Genomic DNA, 12,516 nt, shown 5'->3' with positions numbered 1-12,516 from the left:
ATCGGGAAAGAGATTACGAGAGAACAAGGAACAGAGAAAATCACAGACAGTGCCAGGTTCATTCTGCTTCTATAAAGTTGCCCAAAGTCCTAATGCAGAGAAAAGAGGAAGCAAAACACTTACCTGAGGAAAAGGACGTTTGTAGCAAAAATCTCTGCGGGGGGCTGCATATGCAAGATGGAGAAGAAACGCATTCCCACTTGCAGGATCAAGAATCCTTCTCCCCCAGGTCAAAGGGGAAGGAGAGAATATGTTCAGAGGAAGAAATCCAGGCTCTCACAGGCTTCTGACAAGAGGCTCCCAAAGCCCTCACCCAGGACAAGGCCGCATTGAAGCAATTCCCTTCTTTCAGCCGATAAATCGTTTAAATGGAAAGGCTGAGGGACCTCTTTGTTCCACGGCAAGCGCCACGGAAACCTCCCTCTCATCACAAGCCAGTCGGACCCAGCACAAAACAATGAATGCGGCCTGGAAGTAAAAGGCCCCCTACAAAAGAGAAAATACGGGGCGGGGGAGGGGAAGAGCGCTCCCACTTTCTCCTCCCTTTCCCCGGGGCTCTGGGAGGAGACCGGCCCCACCGCGGTGACGTCATAGGACCGCCCCTTCCCGCCCCCTCCTTCTGGGAAGTCTCCTGGGTCTGGAGATGAGGCTGTGCTGGGACCGCATCCCAAGAACGGGAAATTCTTCCCGAAATGTCAAGCGTCTTTATGCCAAACTGAGAGAGAAGCCCTTTTAAGAGAAAAGATGTTAAAGGCGAATATTCTATAAAGGGAGAGATCCTGAGGAATAACATCACCCCTCCCTCTCTTTCTGAGGACTCCGTATTTTAGCTTGGATTTTAGCACGTTAAGCTCTGCCTGCGGCCGCAAACCTTTCCGAGCCCTTTGATCCCCGAGGTCAGACAGGACAAAAGGATGGAGTGGAAAGCCCCGATCCCCCGGGTTGTCCGAGTTCCGAGCCTCCGGCCAGGCCTGGGCCTGCAGGGACTGGGAACAAGAGGTGGAAGCGCCCATCGGAGACCGGGGAGAGGGAGGGTCCCCAGAGGGGGCTCGCGGCCGGCCTCCGCCGCACCCCTCCCCCCACCTGCAGCCTCCCAGACTGAGCCCGGAGCGGGCCCGAGGCACCCGGCAGGTGCAGGCACACGGGGGCACGCTTCCGCCCCCCCCACCTCCCCTCAGGGACACAGACGCGGCCACGCCCAGGATCTCAGCCACATTCACGCCCCCCCCCCCCCCAGACAAAGGTGCGGATGCTCCCGGGCCTTGTAGCCGCCCTCCCCCACACCTACCGGGCAGGAAGGAAAGCCGGGCGTGGAGGAGGGGGCTTCAGGGAAGGGCTGGGATGGGAGAGGACAAAGGGAGGGGCTGCGGCGGGAGCAGGGAGGGCCCCCCCTCACTCACTGCGGCTTAGGCGCTCAAGACCCTCGGCTCGGTGCGTCCGGAGGACGAGGGTAAGACGGGGGACGGAGGGGTCGCTGTGAGGCGGAGAGGCAGGGCCTGAGTGAGGGGCGCACAGACCCCCCGCCGCCCCGGCCCCGGCACATCCTCACCTCCAGACAAAGGAGACTGGCACTGAACAGAGGGTGGGAAGGGGCGGCCCTGTGACGTCACCTGCGGGGGGCTAGGCTCCTCCCAGATCCGGGGGAGGGGGAGAGAGCGGGGTTCAGGAGAGGGGAGGGGGCGCTGGGACATTAGCCCGGAGCACTTGGAGCCCCCCCCCCTTGTCATTCCTCTGGGCCCTCCTCACCCAGCCCCGCTAGGGGGGGGCCGCAGTGCCTCTCCCCCCCGGAGGGCCCGGCGCTGACCAGGGTCCTGGGTCCCGGGCCGGGCTGCGGGGCCGGGAGCGGGACGGCCGCTGAGCGCGGCTTGGGGAGGGGGGGGCGGCTCTTTTACCGAAACTGGTTGGGGGAGAACAGGAGGCGGAGGTCAAGGAGGGGGCCCGGGCTCCCCTGAAAGGAAGAGCACAAAAGCTCGGCAGCAGCTGCGAAGCCCAGGCCTTGGACGGGACTTGGATTCCTGAGAGCCCCCAGAGCAGAAGCAGAACGGGGGGGGGGGGGGGAGCGGGAGGAGGGGGGACAGGGCAGGGGGTCTGGGGGAAGGGCGGCACCGGCTCTTTTGTCCAGGCCTGAGGAGACAGGAGATCAGAACCGGTGGGAAGGGACAGAGGGCCACCCAGGTGCGCATGCGCATCTGTCCTCCTCTTTGTGCATCCTGGGCACTGAATTCTGTGTAACACAAACCTCCCAGAGCCTGGGCAGGAGGAAGCCTCTTTGCGGCTCAGACTTCTCTGCCAGGTGACTTCATCCATTTCCTTCCCAAACCACCAGTCAGCTCTAGAATACTCAGTCAATAAAAATAAATAAAAATCTCCAACTAAATATCAAAATGCAAATGATGGCGGCACTGACATGTCTTCCAAGTTAATTAAGTAATCAAGGACCATTTTTGGTCACAAAGGTTCAGGGACCCTCAGGACCAGAACTGCCTCTGGTGAGGTAGCGGGGACCCTGAGCAGCTGCACTATCTGCAGTCTCAGAGATCAGGGCTTCTTCCTGGGAACAGCCAGCAGCCCAGAGCAGTAAAGCAGGGACCACATGTCTTCCTCAATCAATCCCCCGCAACCATGGGCATGCAGAACTAGCTGGGAGAAGAGCAGTGTCAGAATGGCTGATGTGTTGGAGACTGCATTTCCCAAAGTGCTCCCATGTTGGAAACACAGACCAGCTTTAATATAAATATAAAGTCAAACGAATAAGCTGGGGAAATGAGCAATTAAAAATTGGGTAAAAAGTCCAGTGGGACCAAGGAAGAGCAAGACACAAACCAGTAGCAATCAGGATCTCAGATAAAACAAAAGCAAAAACAGATCTACTGCAAAGAGATAACAAGTAAACTACATTTTTGCTTAAAACTATCATAAAAAAACAATGTAGTGGCCATACTAAACTAATATGCACCAAATGGCAGAGTAGTCTTTTTATTATACCTTTTTATTGATGGAACATATGCCTGGGTAATTTTTTACAACACTGTCCCTTGCACTGGCTTCTGTTCCGACTTTTCCCTTCCCTCCCTCCACCCCCTCCCCTACATGGCAGGCAGCCTTATACATGTTAAATATGTTGTAATATATGCTAGATACATTATATCTATGCAGAACTCTACAGTTCCCTTGTTGCAGGTAAAAATAACCTGGGAAGAAATGCAAGTAGTCCACATTCATTTCCCAGTGTTCCTTCTGTGGGTGTGGCTGATTCTGTCCATCATTGATCAATTGTAACTGAACTAGATCTTGTCTTTGTCGAAGATATCCACTTCCATCCTCATACAGTATTTTTGTTGAAGGGTATAATGGTCTCCTGGTTCTGCTCATTTCACTCAGCATCAGTCCATGTAAGTCTCTCCCAGCCTCTCTGAAATCATCCTGCTGGTCATTTCTTACAGAACAATAATATTCCATTACATTCATATACCACAGTTTATTCAGCCATTCTCCAACTGATGGGCATCCATTCAGTTTCCAAAAGGGCTGCCACAAACGTTTTTTCTCTCCTTTAAGATCTCTTTGGGATATAAGCCCAGTGGAAATACTGCTGGATCAAAGGTGTGTGTCCAGTTTTATACCCCTTTAAGCAAAATTTCAAATTGATGTCCAGCATAGTTAGATCAGTTCACTAATTGACCAAGAATATATCAGTGTCCCAGTTTTCCCAAATCCCCTCCAACACTCCTCATTATCTTTTCCTGTCATCTTAGCCAGTCTGAGAGGCATGTAGTAGTATGTCAGGGTTGTCTTCATTTGCATTTTCTCTGATCAATAGTGAATTGGAGAACGTAAGAAAGGGAAATTGAAGGAAACAGTAGGCAAGGGGGAGATTAACTATCCCTATTCATAGATCATCCTATGATTTTCTTATAGCACTCCAGAGTATCAAAACTCTGGGGGGGATTGACAACTTTAACAGGGTTGCAATGCATAAAATAAACCCATGTAAATCATCAGACTTTCTGTGTTCTACCAACAAGATCCAGCAGGAAGAGATAGAAAGAGAAGTTTTATTTAAAAAATAAAAAAAAATAAAAACCTGCAAATAATAGAAAATATTTGGAAGGTTCCCTGACAAGTCCTACCCAGTGACTGCCTTAAAACAACGAGAAAACACTCTTTATACAAATGAAGAGAGATGTAAAGCATAGGAAAATGCTTAATTGTTTGTCAGTGGTCTTCATCAAGTGAAATGACAATTCTACCTACTGTAATTTACTTGTCCAGGGTCACAACAATTAAGCTATTAAAGATTTATTTTATAGAACTAGAAAAAAAACTAAAATCAAATTCATTAAGATCCATTTTTCCAATAAGTCAAAGTTTAGCAACAGGAAGAATTCAAAGCAATGAATCCATGCTATTGATAGTCCTATGAAAAAAGCTCCAGATCCCTCATAATTAGTGAACATGAAAATGATGAGAATTAGATAAAGGGTAACAAATTGTAATTAGGGTTAATTGAGGTCTAGTGGCAGGGTGGGGGTACAGGGAGTCAAATAGAGCTCCCCTGCAACCCCTTTGGATTCGGCACAAGCATACACAGTTAAATGAGTTCTACTAGTGCAGCAAGACTCCCCTGTAAAGGAATTTACAGACACGAAAACCTAGATTAATAAAAGAGATTTATTTTGGGGTTTGGAAGTCAGGTTAAAGGTAGAAAGACGCCAGCGCCAGGGCTGGCACTGGGTGGATAGGAACCCTTGGCATAGCTGGCATATTCTATGTTTGGGGCTCCTGCAAAGAGGGGACTCCAGTTTCCCTCTTGTATAATGGAGGGCTTTTGGTGAATGGGCCTATGGGTGGAGTCTCAGATTGGCTCCTGGCTGGTTTCAGCCAGGGTTAGAATTTGAATAGAAATCAATGGGTTTTAAGATAAGGAGCTCTTTATGCTGGGGGTGGGGTTGGAGAAACCTGAGCAGATCATTAGAGTGGGGGCTGGGACAGCCCACATTAGCTCAGATCCAGTGCTGGCTGGGAAAGCCTGGATATCTCCCATTGGGATTCATGGAGGCTGGGAATTAGAAAGGAATCTTAATCCAAATCAAAAACAACTCTCTTCTCTCCATCTTTAAATGAGAGAGCCCCCAGGAGGGGGAGAACACATTGCAAAAGGTGGAGGTCAAGAAAGGGGGGTCCCAGGCTCCACTGAAGGGAAGAGCACAATAGCTCAGCAGCATCTGCAAACTGCTGGAATTGCACTTGAATGGGACTTGGATTCCTGACAGCCCCAGAGCAGAAGGAGAGGTTGGTGTGGGGGAAGGGCGGCTCTCAACCTTTTTTGTCCAGGCTTGAAGAGACAAGCGATTAGAACGGTCGGGAGGGACAAAGGGCCACCCAGGCACTCATGTGTATTTGCCCCCTATTTATGTGTGCCTACTCTGCACTGTATTCTATGTAACAGAAACCTTCCAGAGCCTGGACAAGAGGGAACCACCCTGCCTTTCTGCCTCAGTTCCCTCTACCAAGTGACTTCATCAATTTCGTCCTAAAACTATTAGTGAAAATTGGGTCAATAAAAGTCTGGGACCAAGTGTCAGGCACTGAGCTAAGTAAATGCTGGAAATAGAAAGAAAGGCAAAAGGCCGTCTCTGTGCTAAAAGAGCTTAGTTATGGGGAAAATAACATGCAAACTACTGTGGAGAATCATTCTATGTACAGATGCAGTGGAAGAAGCTAGAATTAGGGGGGGCAAGGAAGACTTACTGTAGAAGATAGCATCTTATCTGGAGTGGGAAGGCTGCCAAGAAAGCCAGGAAGGGGAGAAGAAAGGTGAGAATATTGAAGGTGGTGGGTATGATGAGAACTACATAAGGAATATCTAAATGAAATTAGGGTTAATTGAGGTCTAGTGGCAGGTTCGGAGTACAGGAAGTCAAATGGAGCTCCCCTGCAACCCCTTTGGATTTGGCCCAAGAATATAGAGTTAAATGAGTTCTAGTGTTGGCACAGCGTCCCCTGTAAAGGAATGTACAGGCCCAAAAACCTAGATTGATAAAAGAGGTTTATTATGGGGTTTGGAAGTTAAAGTCTGGTTAGTACAATGTGTTAGAGAAAGAGAGGAGGACACTAGAAGTTCCGGTGGACAGAGAGTCTGTGGTTCAAGGCGTGGTGCTGGCACGTTTCCACCCTCTGCCAAGAGAGGACTCCAGCTTGGCTCTTTTATAAGGAGAGATTTGGCTAAAGGGGCTTGTGGGTGCAGTCCCAGGTTGGTTCCTCATCTAGGGCTAGAATTTGCTAGGTGGGGGTTGGGTGTCAGGGGTAAAAAGCCTCTAGAAGTAAGGAATGCAGTTCAAGGCATGTGGGAGGACCCGAGGGATGAGAGGTTGTGAGTTGCAGGCGAGTCCTATGTGGAGGTGGGGAACAGTCCCAAGAGGTGGTGTCTGACTCAAGGTAACATGCCTCCCTCCTTAGTGGGTGAAAGAGGTGGATGTGAAGTGAAAGAAGAAAGAAGTAGTAAGGAAGAAGCAGGAAGTGGATATGAAGGAAGGGAGGGGGCAGGGAAAAGATGAGGAATGAGAAAGTAAACAGAGAGACATATGACCTCAAAGTAAAGGATGGTGATAAGACAAGGGAGGAGAAAGAAAACAGAGTAAAGGTTGCCTCCATCTCCAAGGCATGGCTTTCCCCCTTGTCCCCCACCCTCCCTGAGGAGATACGTTTCCCATCTGCTCACTCTGCTCCTGCTTGTGAAGGCTTTGCAGATTCCCAGACAAGTTCAGGACAAATAATACAGAAAGCTGGAAAATGTAAAAGAAATGAGGATCAAATGCAATATGATGCAGCAGTATATGCAGCTGTGTCTCAATGTGTCCAAAGAGCATTTAGCAAAATTCAAGCTTCTGGAAAGCAGAAGCCCTCAATGACTAGGATTAAACAGGGTACAGATGACACTTTTCCTGATTTTGTGGCACACCTACAGGTGGCTATTGAGAGTTCAGTGGACAGAGGAGAAGCCTCCAGCCTTCTTATGCAGAAATTGGCAATGAAGAATGCTAATACCAACTGCCAGAGGGCCATGCCTACTATAGATAGGGAGGCTGGCCTGGAAGAGATGATAAAGAGATGGGAGAATGTTGCCTCCAGTGCCTTTCAAATGGATGCCCTTGCAGCTGCTATATCTAAAGAGATTGCAGCAGAAGACCTGGTAGTTTGCAGACAAACGGGATATTCCAAACCTTGGTGGTTGCAAGTTTCAGATACAATCTATGGGGCAGGGACATAATGAAAGCTTGTGCAACGTCAATCTATAGATCACCTCCACAGGATTTTTAATTGGGGTCATTGGATGTTTGGTGTTGTTTCATATCACGCCCACACCATTAATATGGAAATCTAACACCCTGGCTTGGGTACCTCAATGGCCTTTCTCAGTTCATAAAACCTGAACCTTATGTGAAATTATAAAACAACAGTGGGAGGCTGGACATATAGGATCAATGTCCAGCCCATGGAATAGTCTTGTATTTATCAAAAAGAGAAAATCTGGAAAGTTCATAATGCTAGTGGACCTTAGGGCCATTAATGCTACTAGTGAATCTAAGGGAGACCTAAAGCCTGGCATGTCATCTCCTAATCTAGTACCCACTGAATGGCTAGTTACAGTAATAGACATATAAGACAGTTTCTTCTCCATCCCTCTGGGCCCAGAGGATAAGAAAAGATTTGCTTTTACCATTGCCTCAATAAACAACGTAGAACATGATTTGCACTACCAATAGAAAGTTGTCCCCCAAGGGATTTGTTGTAGCCACACTTTGTGTCAGGTGTACATAGTGAAAATGCTAGAGCCAATTTGGAAGGCGAGGCTTCATGCCATGATATTGCATTTTATGAATGATATACTGTTATCAACTAGCAGTGGGAAAGATCTGTCTGGCCTGTTTAAAAAGACCATGAGCATTCTTGCTCCACATGGACTGGTGATAGCCCCAGAAAAGATCCCACATAAGTATCCCATCATTTACTTGGGACTCCGCATGGAGACTTCTGCAGTTATTACTCAGATACCTAACTTACAATTAGACAAGGTGAATACTCTGAATCTATTTCAGAAACTACTTGGACAAATTCAATGGATAAGGGCTCATTTCACATAGCTTATATGCTGTCCAAGTGCTCAGAGGCATTGAAGATACAGTCCTACAGTCCTACAGTCTCATAATCATTCAATTGCTAATCCCCTTGTTTTATTGCAGCTGATTTTACAGACTAGGAAACATCCCATTTACATCCTGCATGTATATTCTCACCAATGCTGTGCAGGATATATATTTGTTGAAAATGAGGTGTTGGACCACGCTTTACAATGTTTCCTTCTCACGGTCACCACACCTCCTGAATGTGCCCATGATTTTCTCCACTTACCTGCTAATTCTATACATAGCCTTTATGACCTCACCGTGGAACAAGCCCAACAGATAGGGAAGCAGTGTGTTCAGTTTCTCCCTCCTCCACCTAATAAAGGAGTTAATCCAAGGAGTTTATTCCCCAATTATTTGTGGCAAATGAATGTGACACATGTGACACATGTAGACTGTGTGGCCATCTGCATCTGTATTGACACTTATTCTAGATTCCTTGGGGCCACAGTGGCCTCCTATGAGAATACTCCTTCAGTGATTAAACATATGTAGAGTTGTTTCTCCTCTCATGGAGTTCCTAATACCATAAAGACCAACAATGGGCCAGCTTATACCTCTAAGCAGATGGCCACCTTTCTCACCACATTCACCATTAAGCATGTTACAGGGATTTCCTATAATCCAAAAGGTCAGGCCCTGGTGGACAGGCCCATCATATTCTGAAGGCCACCCTTGTTAAAGAGAAAGGGGGAGTAAGTAGACAGAACCCTCGATGGCCCACACAGGTGGACATGGATAAGACTTTAGATACAATTTTTTGTGCCTGGATAGGGACGTCGGCCTCTCTCCAGGATTGATACATTTGGCACAATCTTATAGACAGGACAGAAAACTAAGCTCCATGAAAGCTGCGCTTCAAGCGCTATTGAATATTCAAAAGGTCCTTTGGAAGGACGTTGGCAGGGTCCATCCTTATTACTTTGGAGAGGGCCGAGATATTTTTGATTGCAGATCCTGATGGGGAATGCCGCTGGATTCCAGAAAAAAGGACAAGGAGAGTTACCCCTTTTAAGACAAGGGCTGAAGAAGAGAAGGAGATGACCCAGGAGATGCCCAAAACAGCGCCATAGCAGAGAGATGACTACCCTTGCAAGACCAACTTATTGATTGGATCCAACATACTTCCCTTCCCATCCCCTTCTATTGTATCCCATGGGCTCTATGGATCCATTTTTGTATTGTTGCTTCTTTTGCTTTTGGCTACTTTGCTAGGATGCTTTTTATGTATTCTTAAAACAATTCTTTAGAGGTGCTTATGGAAGAGCTTCTGATTTGTCAACATGAGAATATTTAGTCTTATTAATGAAAAAGGGGGAGATGTAAGGGTTTAACATCCTCTAGAAATAAGGAATGCAGCTCAAGGCATGGGGGAGGACCTGAGGGATGAGAGGTTCTGAGGAGCAGGAGAGTCCTATGTGGAGGTGGGGCACAGTCCCAAGAGGTGGTGTCTGACTCCAGGTACCACGCCTCCCTCCTTAGTGCTCTCAAAGCCTAGCATGCCTCCCTCCTTCTTCTTGAGCCAATCCCATTATGCCAGGTTGCTAGAGGACATGCCGTTCCCCCATATCATCAGTAGGGAACCAATATGTGCTATCTCAGAATAAAGTTCTCTTTTGCTTCACCCCTACCTCTTGGTGGTCTGTCTCTATGGGATCTGGTTGGTGCCTGAAGAGGGGTAAATGTGGCGTAGCTGTGCCATCGATGGACAGGCATTAAGAGTAGCTCTAAGGGGAGCTACCAGGTTAGAGTAGTCCATAGGGGTGTAACAGTTGGGAAACCTGAGCAGCTCATTAGAATGGGGCCTGGGACATCCCAAGTTGGCTCAGGTCCTATGGGGGCTGGGAGAGCCAGATATCTCCCACTGGAATTCAAAAGGGTGTTTTCCACCAGGATTTGTAAATCAAAGGTCCTAGCTTCTCCAGCTGGGAGGGGCTGGGAATCAGAAAGGGATCATAAAGGGACCACAACCCACATCAGGTTCAGCCACGAAAATGCTCCAACTCAAAGGAAATTGTGCATTTCCCTTTGTTGATTCCTGTACTTCTCAAGGCTCAAATGATCAGCAGGAGAATTCAATAAATTATTACCGACATGGCACAGTATAGCAAACACTAAGCCAAGTTTTCTCACAATTCCCTTTTAAATTCATGGCTCAAATCAAATTCTTTTATTTTTTAATTTTATTTTATTTAGAATGTTTTTTTCACAGTATATGTGCATGAGTAAATTTTTTATAATATTATCCCTTGTATTCATTTTTCCAAATTATCCCCCCCTCCCTCCATTCCCTCCCTCCGATGACAGGCAATCCCAAACATTTTACATGTGTTACAATAAAACCTAGATACACTATATGTGTGTAAATACCACTTTCTTGTTGCACATTAAGCATTAGATTCCGAAGGTATAAGTAACCTGGGTAGATAGACAGTAGTGCTAACAATTTACATTCACTTCCCAGTGTTCCATCTCTGGGTGTAGTTATTTCTGTCCATCATTGATCTACTGGAAGTGAGTTGGATCTTCTTTATGTTGAAGATATCCACTTCCATTAGAATACATCCTCATACAGCATTGAAGTGTACAGCGATCTTCTGGTTCTATTCATTTTACTCCGCATCAGTTGATGTAAGTCTCTCCAAGCCTCTCTGTATTGCTCCTGCTGGTCATTTCTTACAGAGCAATAATATTCCATAACCTTCATACACCATAATTTACCCAACCATTCTCCAATTGATGGGCATCCATACAACTTCCAGTTTTCAGCCACAACAAAAAGAGCTGCCACAAACATTTTGGCACATACAGGTCCCTTTCCCTTCTTTAGTATTTCTTTGGGATATAAGCCCAATAGCAGCAATGTTGGGTCAAAGGGTATGCACAGTTTGATAACTTTTTGGGCATAGTTCCAAATTCCTATCCAGAATGGCTGGATTCTTTCACAACTCCACCAACAATGTATCACTGTCCCAGTTTTCCCACATCCCCTCCAACATTCATCATTATTTGTTCCTATCATCTTAGCCAATCTGACAGGTGTGTAGTGGTATCTCAGAGTTGTCTTAATTTCCATCTCTCTGATCAGTAGTGATTTGGAACACTCTTTCATATGAGTGGAAATATTTTCAATTTCATCATCTGAGCCTACTGTTTCCTTACAGTTTCCCTTTCTTAGGTGCTCCAATTTACTATTGATCAGAGAAATGTAAATTAAGACAACCCTGAGATACTACTACATGCCTCTCAGACTGGCTAAGATGACAGGAAAAGATAATGAGGAGTGTTGGAGGGGATTTGGGAAAACTGGGACACTGATGCATTGTTGGTCTATTAGTGAACTGATCTAACTTTACTGGAGATCAATTTGAAATTTTGCCCAAAGGGCTATAAAACTGGACATACCCTTTGATCGAGCAGTGTTTCCATTGGGCCAATATCCCAAAGAGATCTTGAAGGAGAGAAAGGGACCCACATGTGCAAAAACGTTTGTGGCAGCCCTTTTGGAAACTGAATGGATGCCCATCAGTTGGAGAATGGCTGAATAAACTGTGGTATATGAAAGTAATGGAATATTATTGTTCTGTAAGAAATGACCAGCAGGATGATTTCAGAGAGGCTGGGAGAGACTTACATGGACTGATGCTGAGTGAAATGAGCAGAACCAGGAGACCATTATACCCTTCAACAACAATACTGTCTGAGGATGGAAGTGGATATCTTTGACAAAGAGAAGACCTAGTTCAGTTCTAAATGATCAAGGATGGAAAGAATCAGCCACACCCCAGAAGGAACACTGGGAAATGAATGTGGACTACTTGCATTTTTGTATTTCTTCCCAGGTTATTTTTACCTGCAACAAGAGAACTGTACAGTTCTGCATAGATATGATGTATCTAGCATATATTACAACATATTTAACATGTATAAGACTGCCTGCCATGTAGGGGAGGGGGTGGAGGGAGGGAAGGGAAAAGTCGGAACAGAAGCCAGTGCAAGGGACAGTGTTGTAAAAAAATTACCCATACACATCTGGCTAAGATGACAGGAACAAATAACGATGAATGTTGGAGGGGCTGTGGGAAAACTGGGACACTGATGCATTGTTGGTGGAGTTGTGAAAGAATCCAACCATTCTGGAGAGCAATCTGGAATTATGCCAAAAAAGTTATCAAAATGTGCATACCCTTTGACCCAGCCATACTACTACTGGGCTTATACCCCAAGGAACTACTAAAGAAGGGAAAGGGTCCTGTATGTGCCAAAATGTTTGTGGCAGCCCTTTTCATAGTGGCTAGAAGCTGGAAGATGAATGGATGTCCATCAATTG

General features: G+C 46.5%; 1 protein-coding gene and 1 long non-coding RNA gene across 7 annotated transcripts in view; one reads left to right on the top strand and one right to left on the bottom strand.

The window, feature by feature from the left end:
• LOC141548939 (uncharacterized) overlaps positions 1–1,558 on the bottom strand; it is a 34,272-nt gene extending 32,714 nt beyond the window's left edge. For 3 of the 4 annotated variants that reach the window (XR_012484157.1, XR_012484158.1, XR_012484156.1), the window contains exon 1: positions 124–138. This is a non-coding gene — a long non-coding RNA (uncharacterized LOC141548939). Of the gene's footprint in view, positions 1–123; positions 987–1,400 lie in introns of those variants that run through there. The other variant, XR_012484159.1, reaches the window with a different exon arrangement.
• LOC141549155 (transcriptional regulator ATRX-like) overlaps positions 1–12,516 on the top strand; it is a 796,624-nt gene that overhangs the window by 692,179 nt on the left and 91,929 nt on the right. The window lies entirely within an intron of this gene.

This window comes from Sminthopsis crassicaudata, chromosome X, assembly GCF_048593235.1.
Source record: "Sminthopsis crassicaudata isolate SCR6 chromosome X, ASM4859323v1, whole genome shotgun sequence".
NCBI lineage: Eukaryota > Metazoa > Chordata > Mammalia > Dasyuromorphia > Dasyuridae > Sminthopsis > Sminthopsis crassicaudata.
The sequence above is the reverse complement of the archived record's forward strand: the minus strand, read 5'-3'. Positions and strand labels throughout refer to the sequence as shown.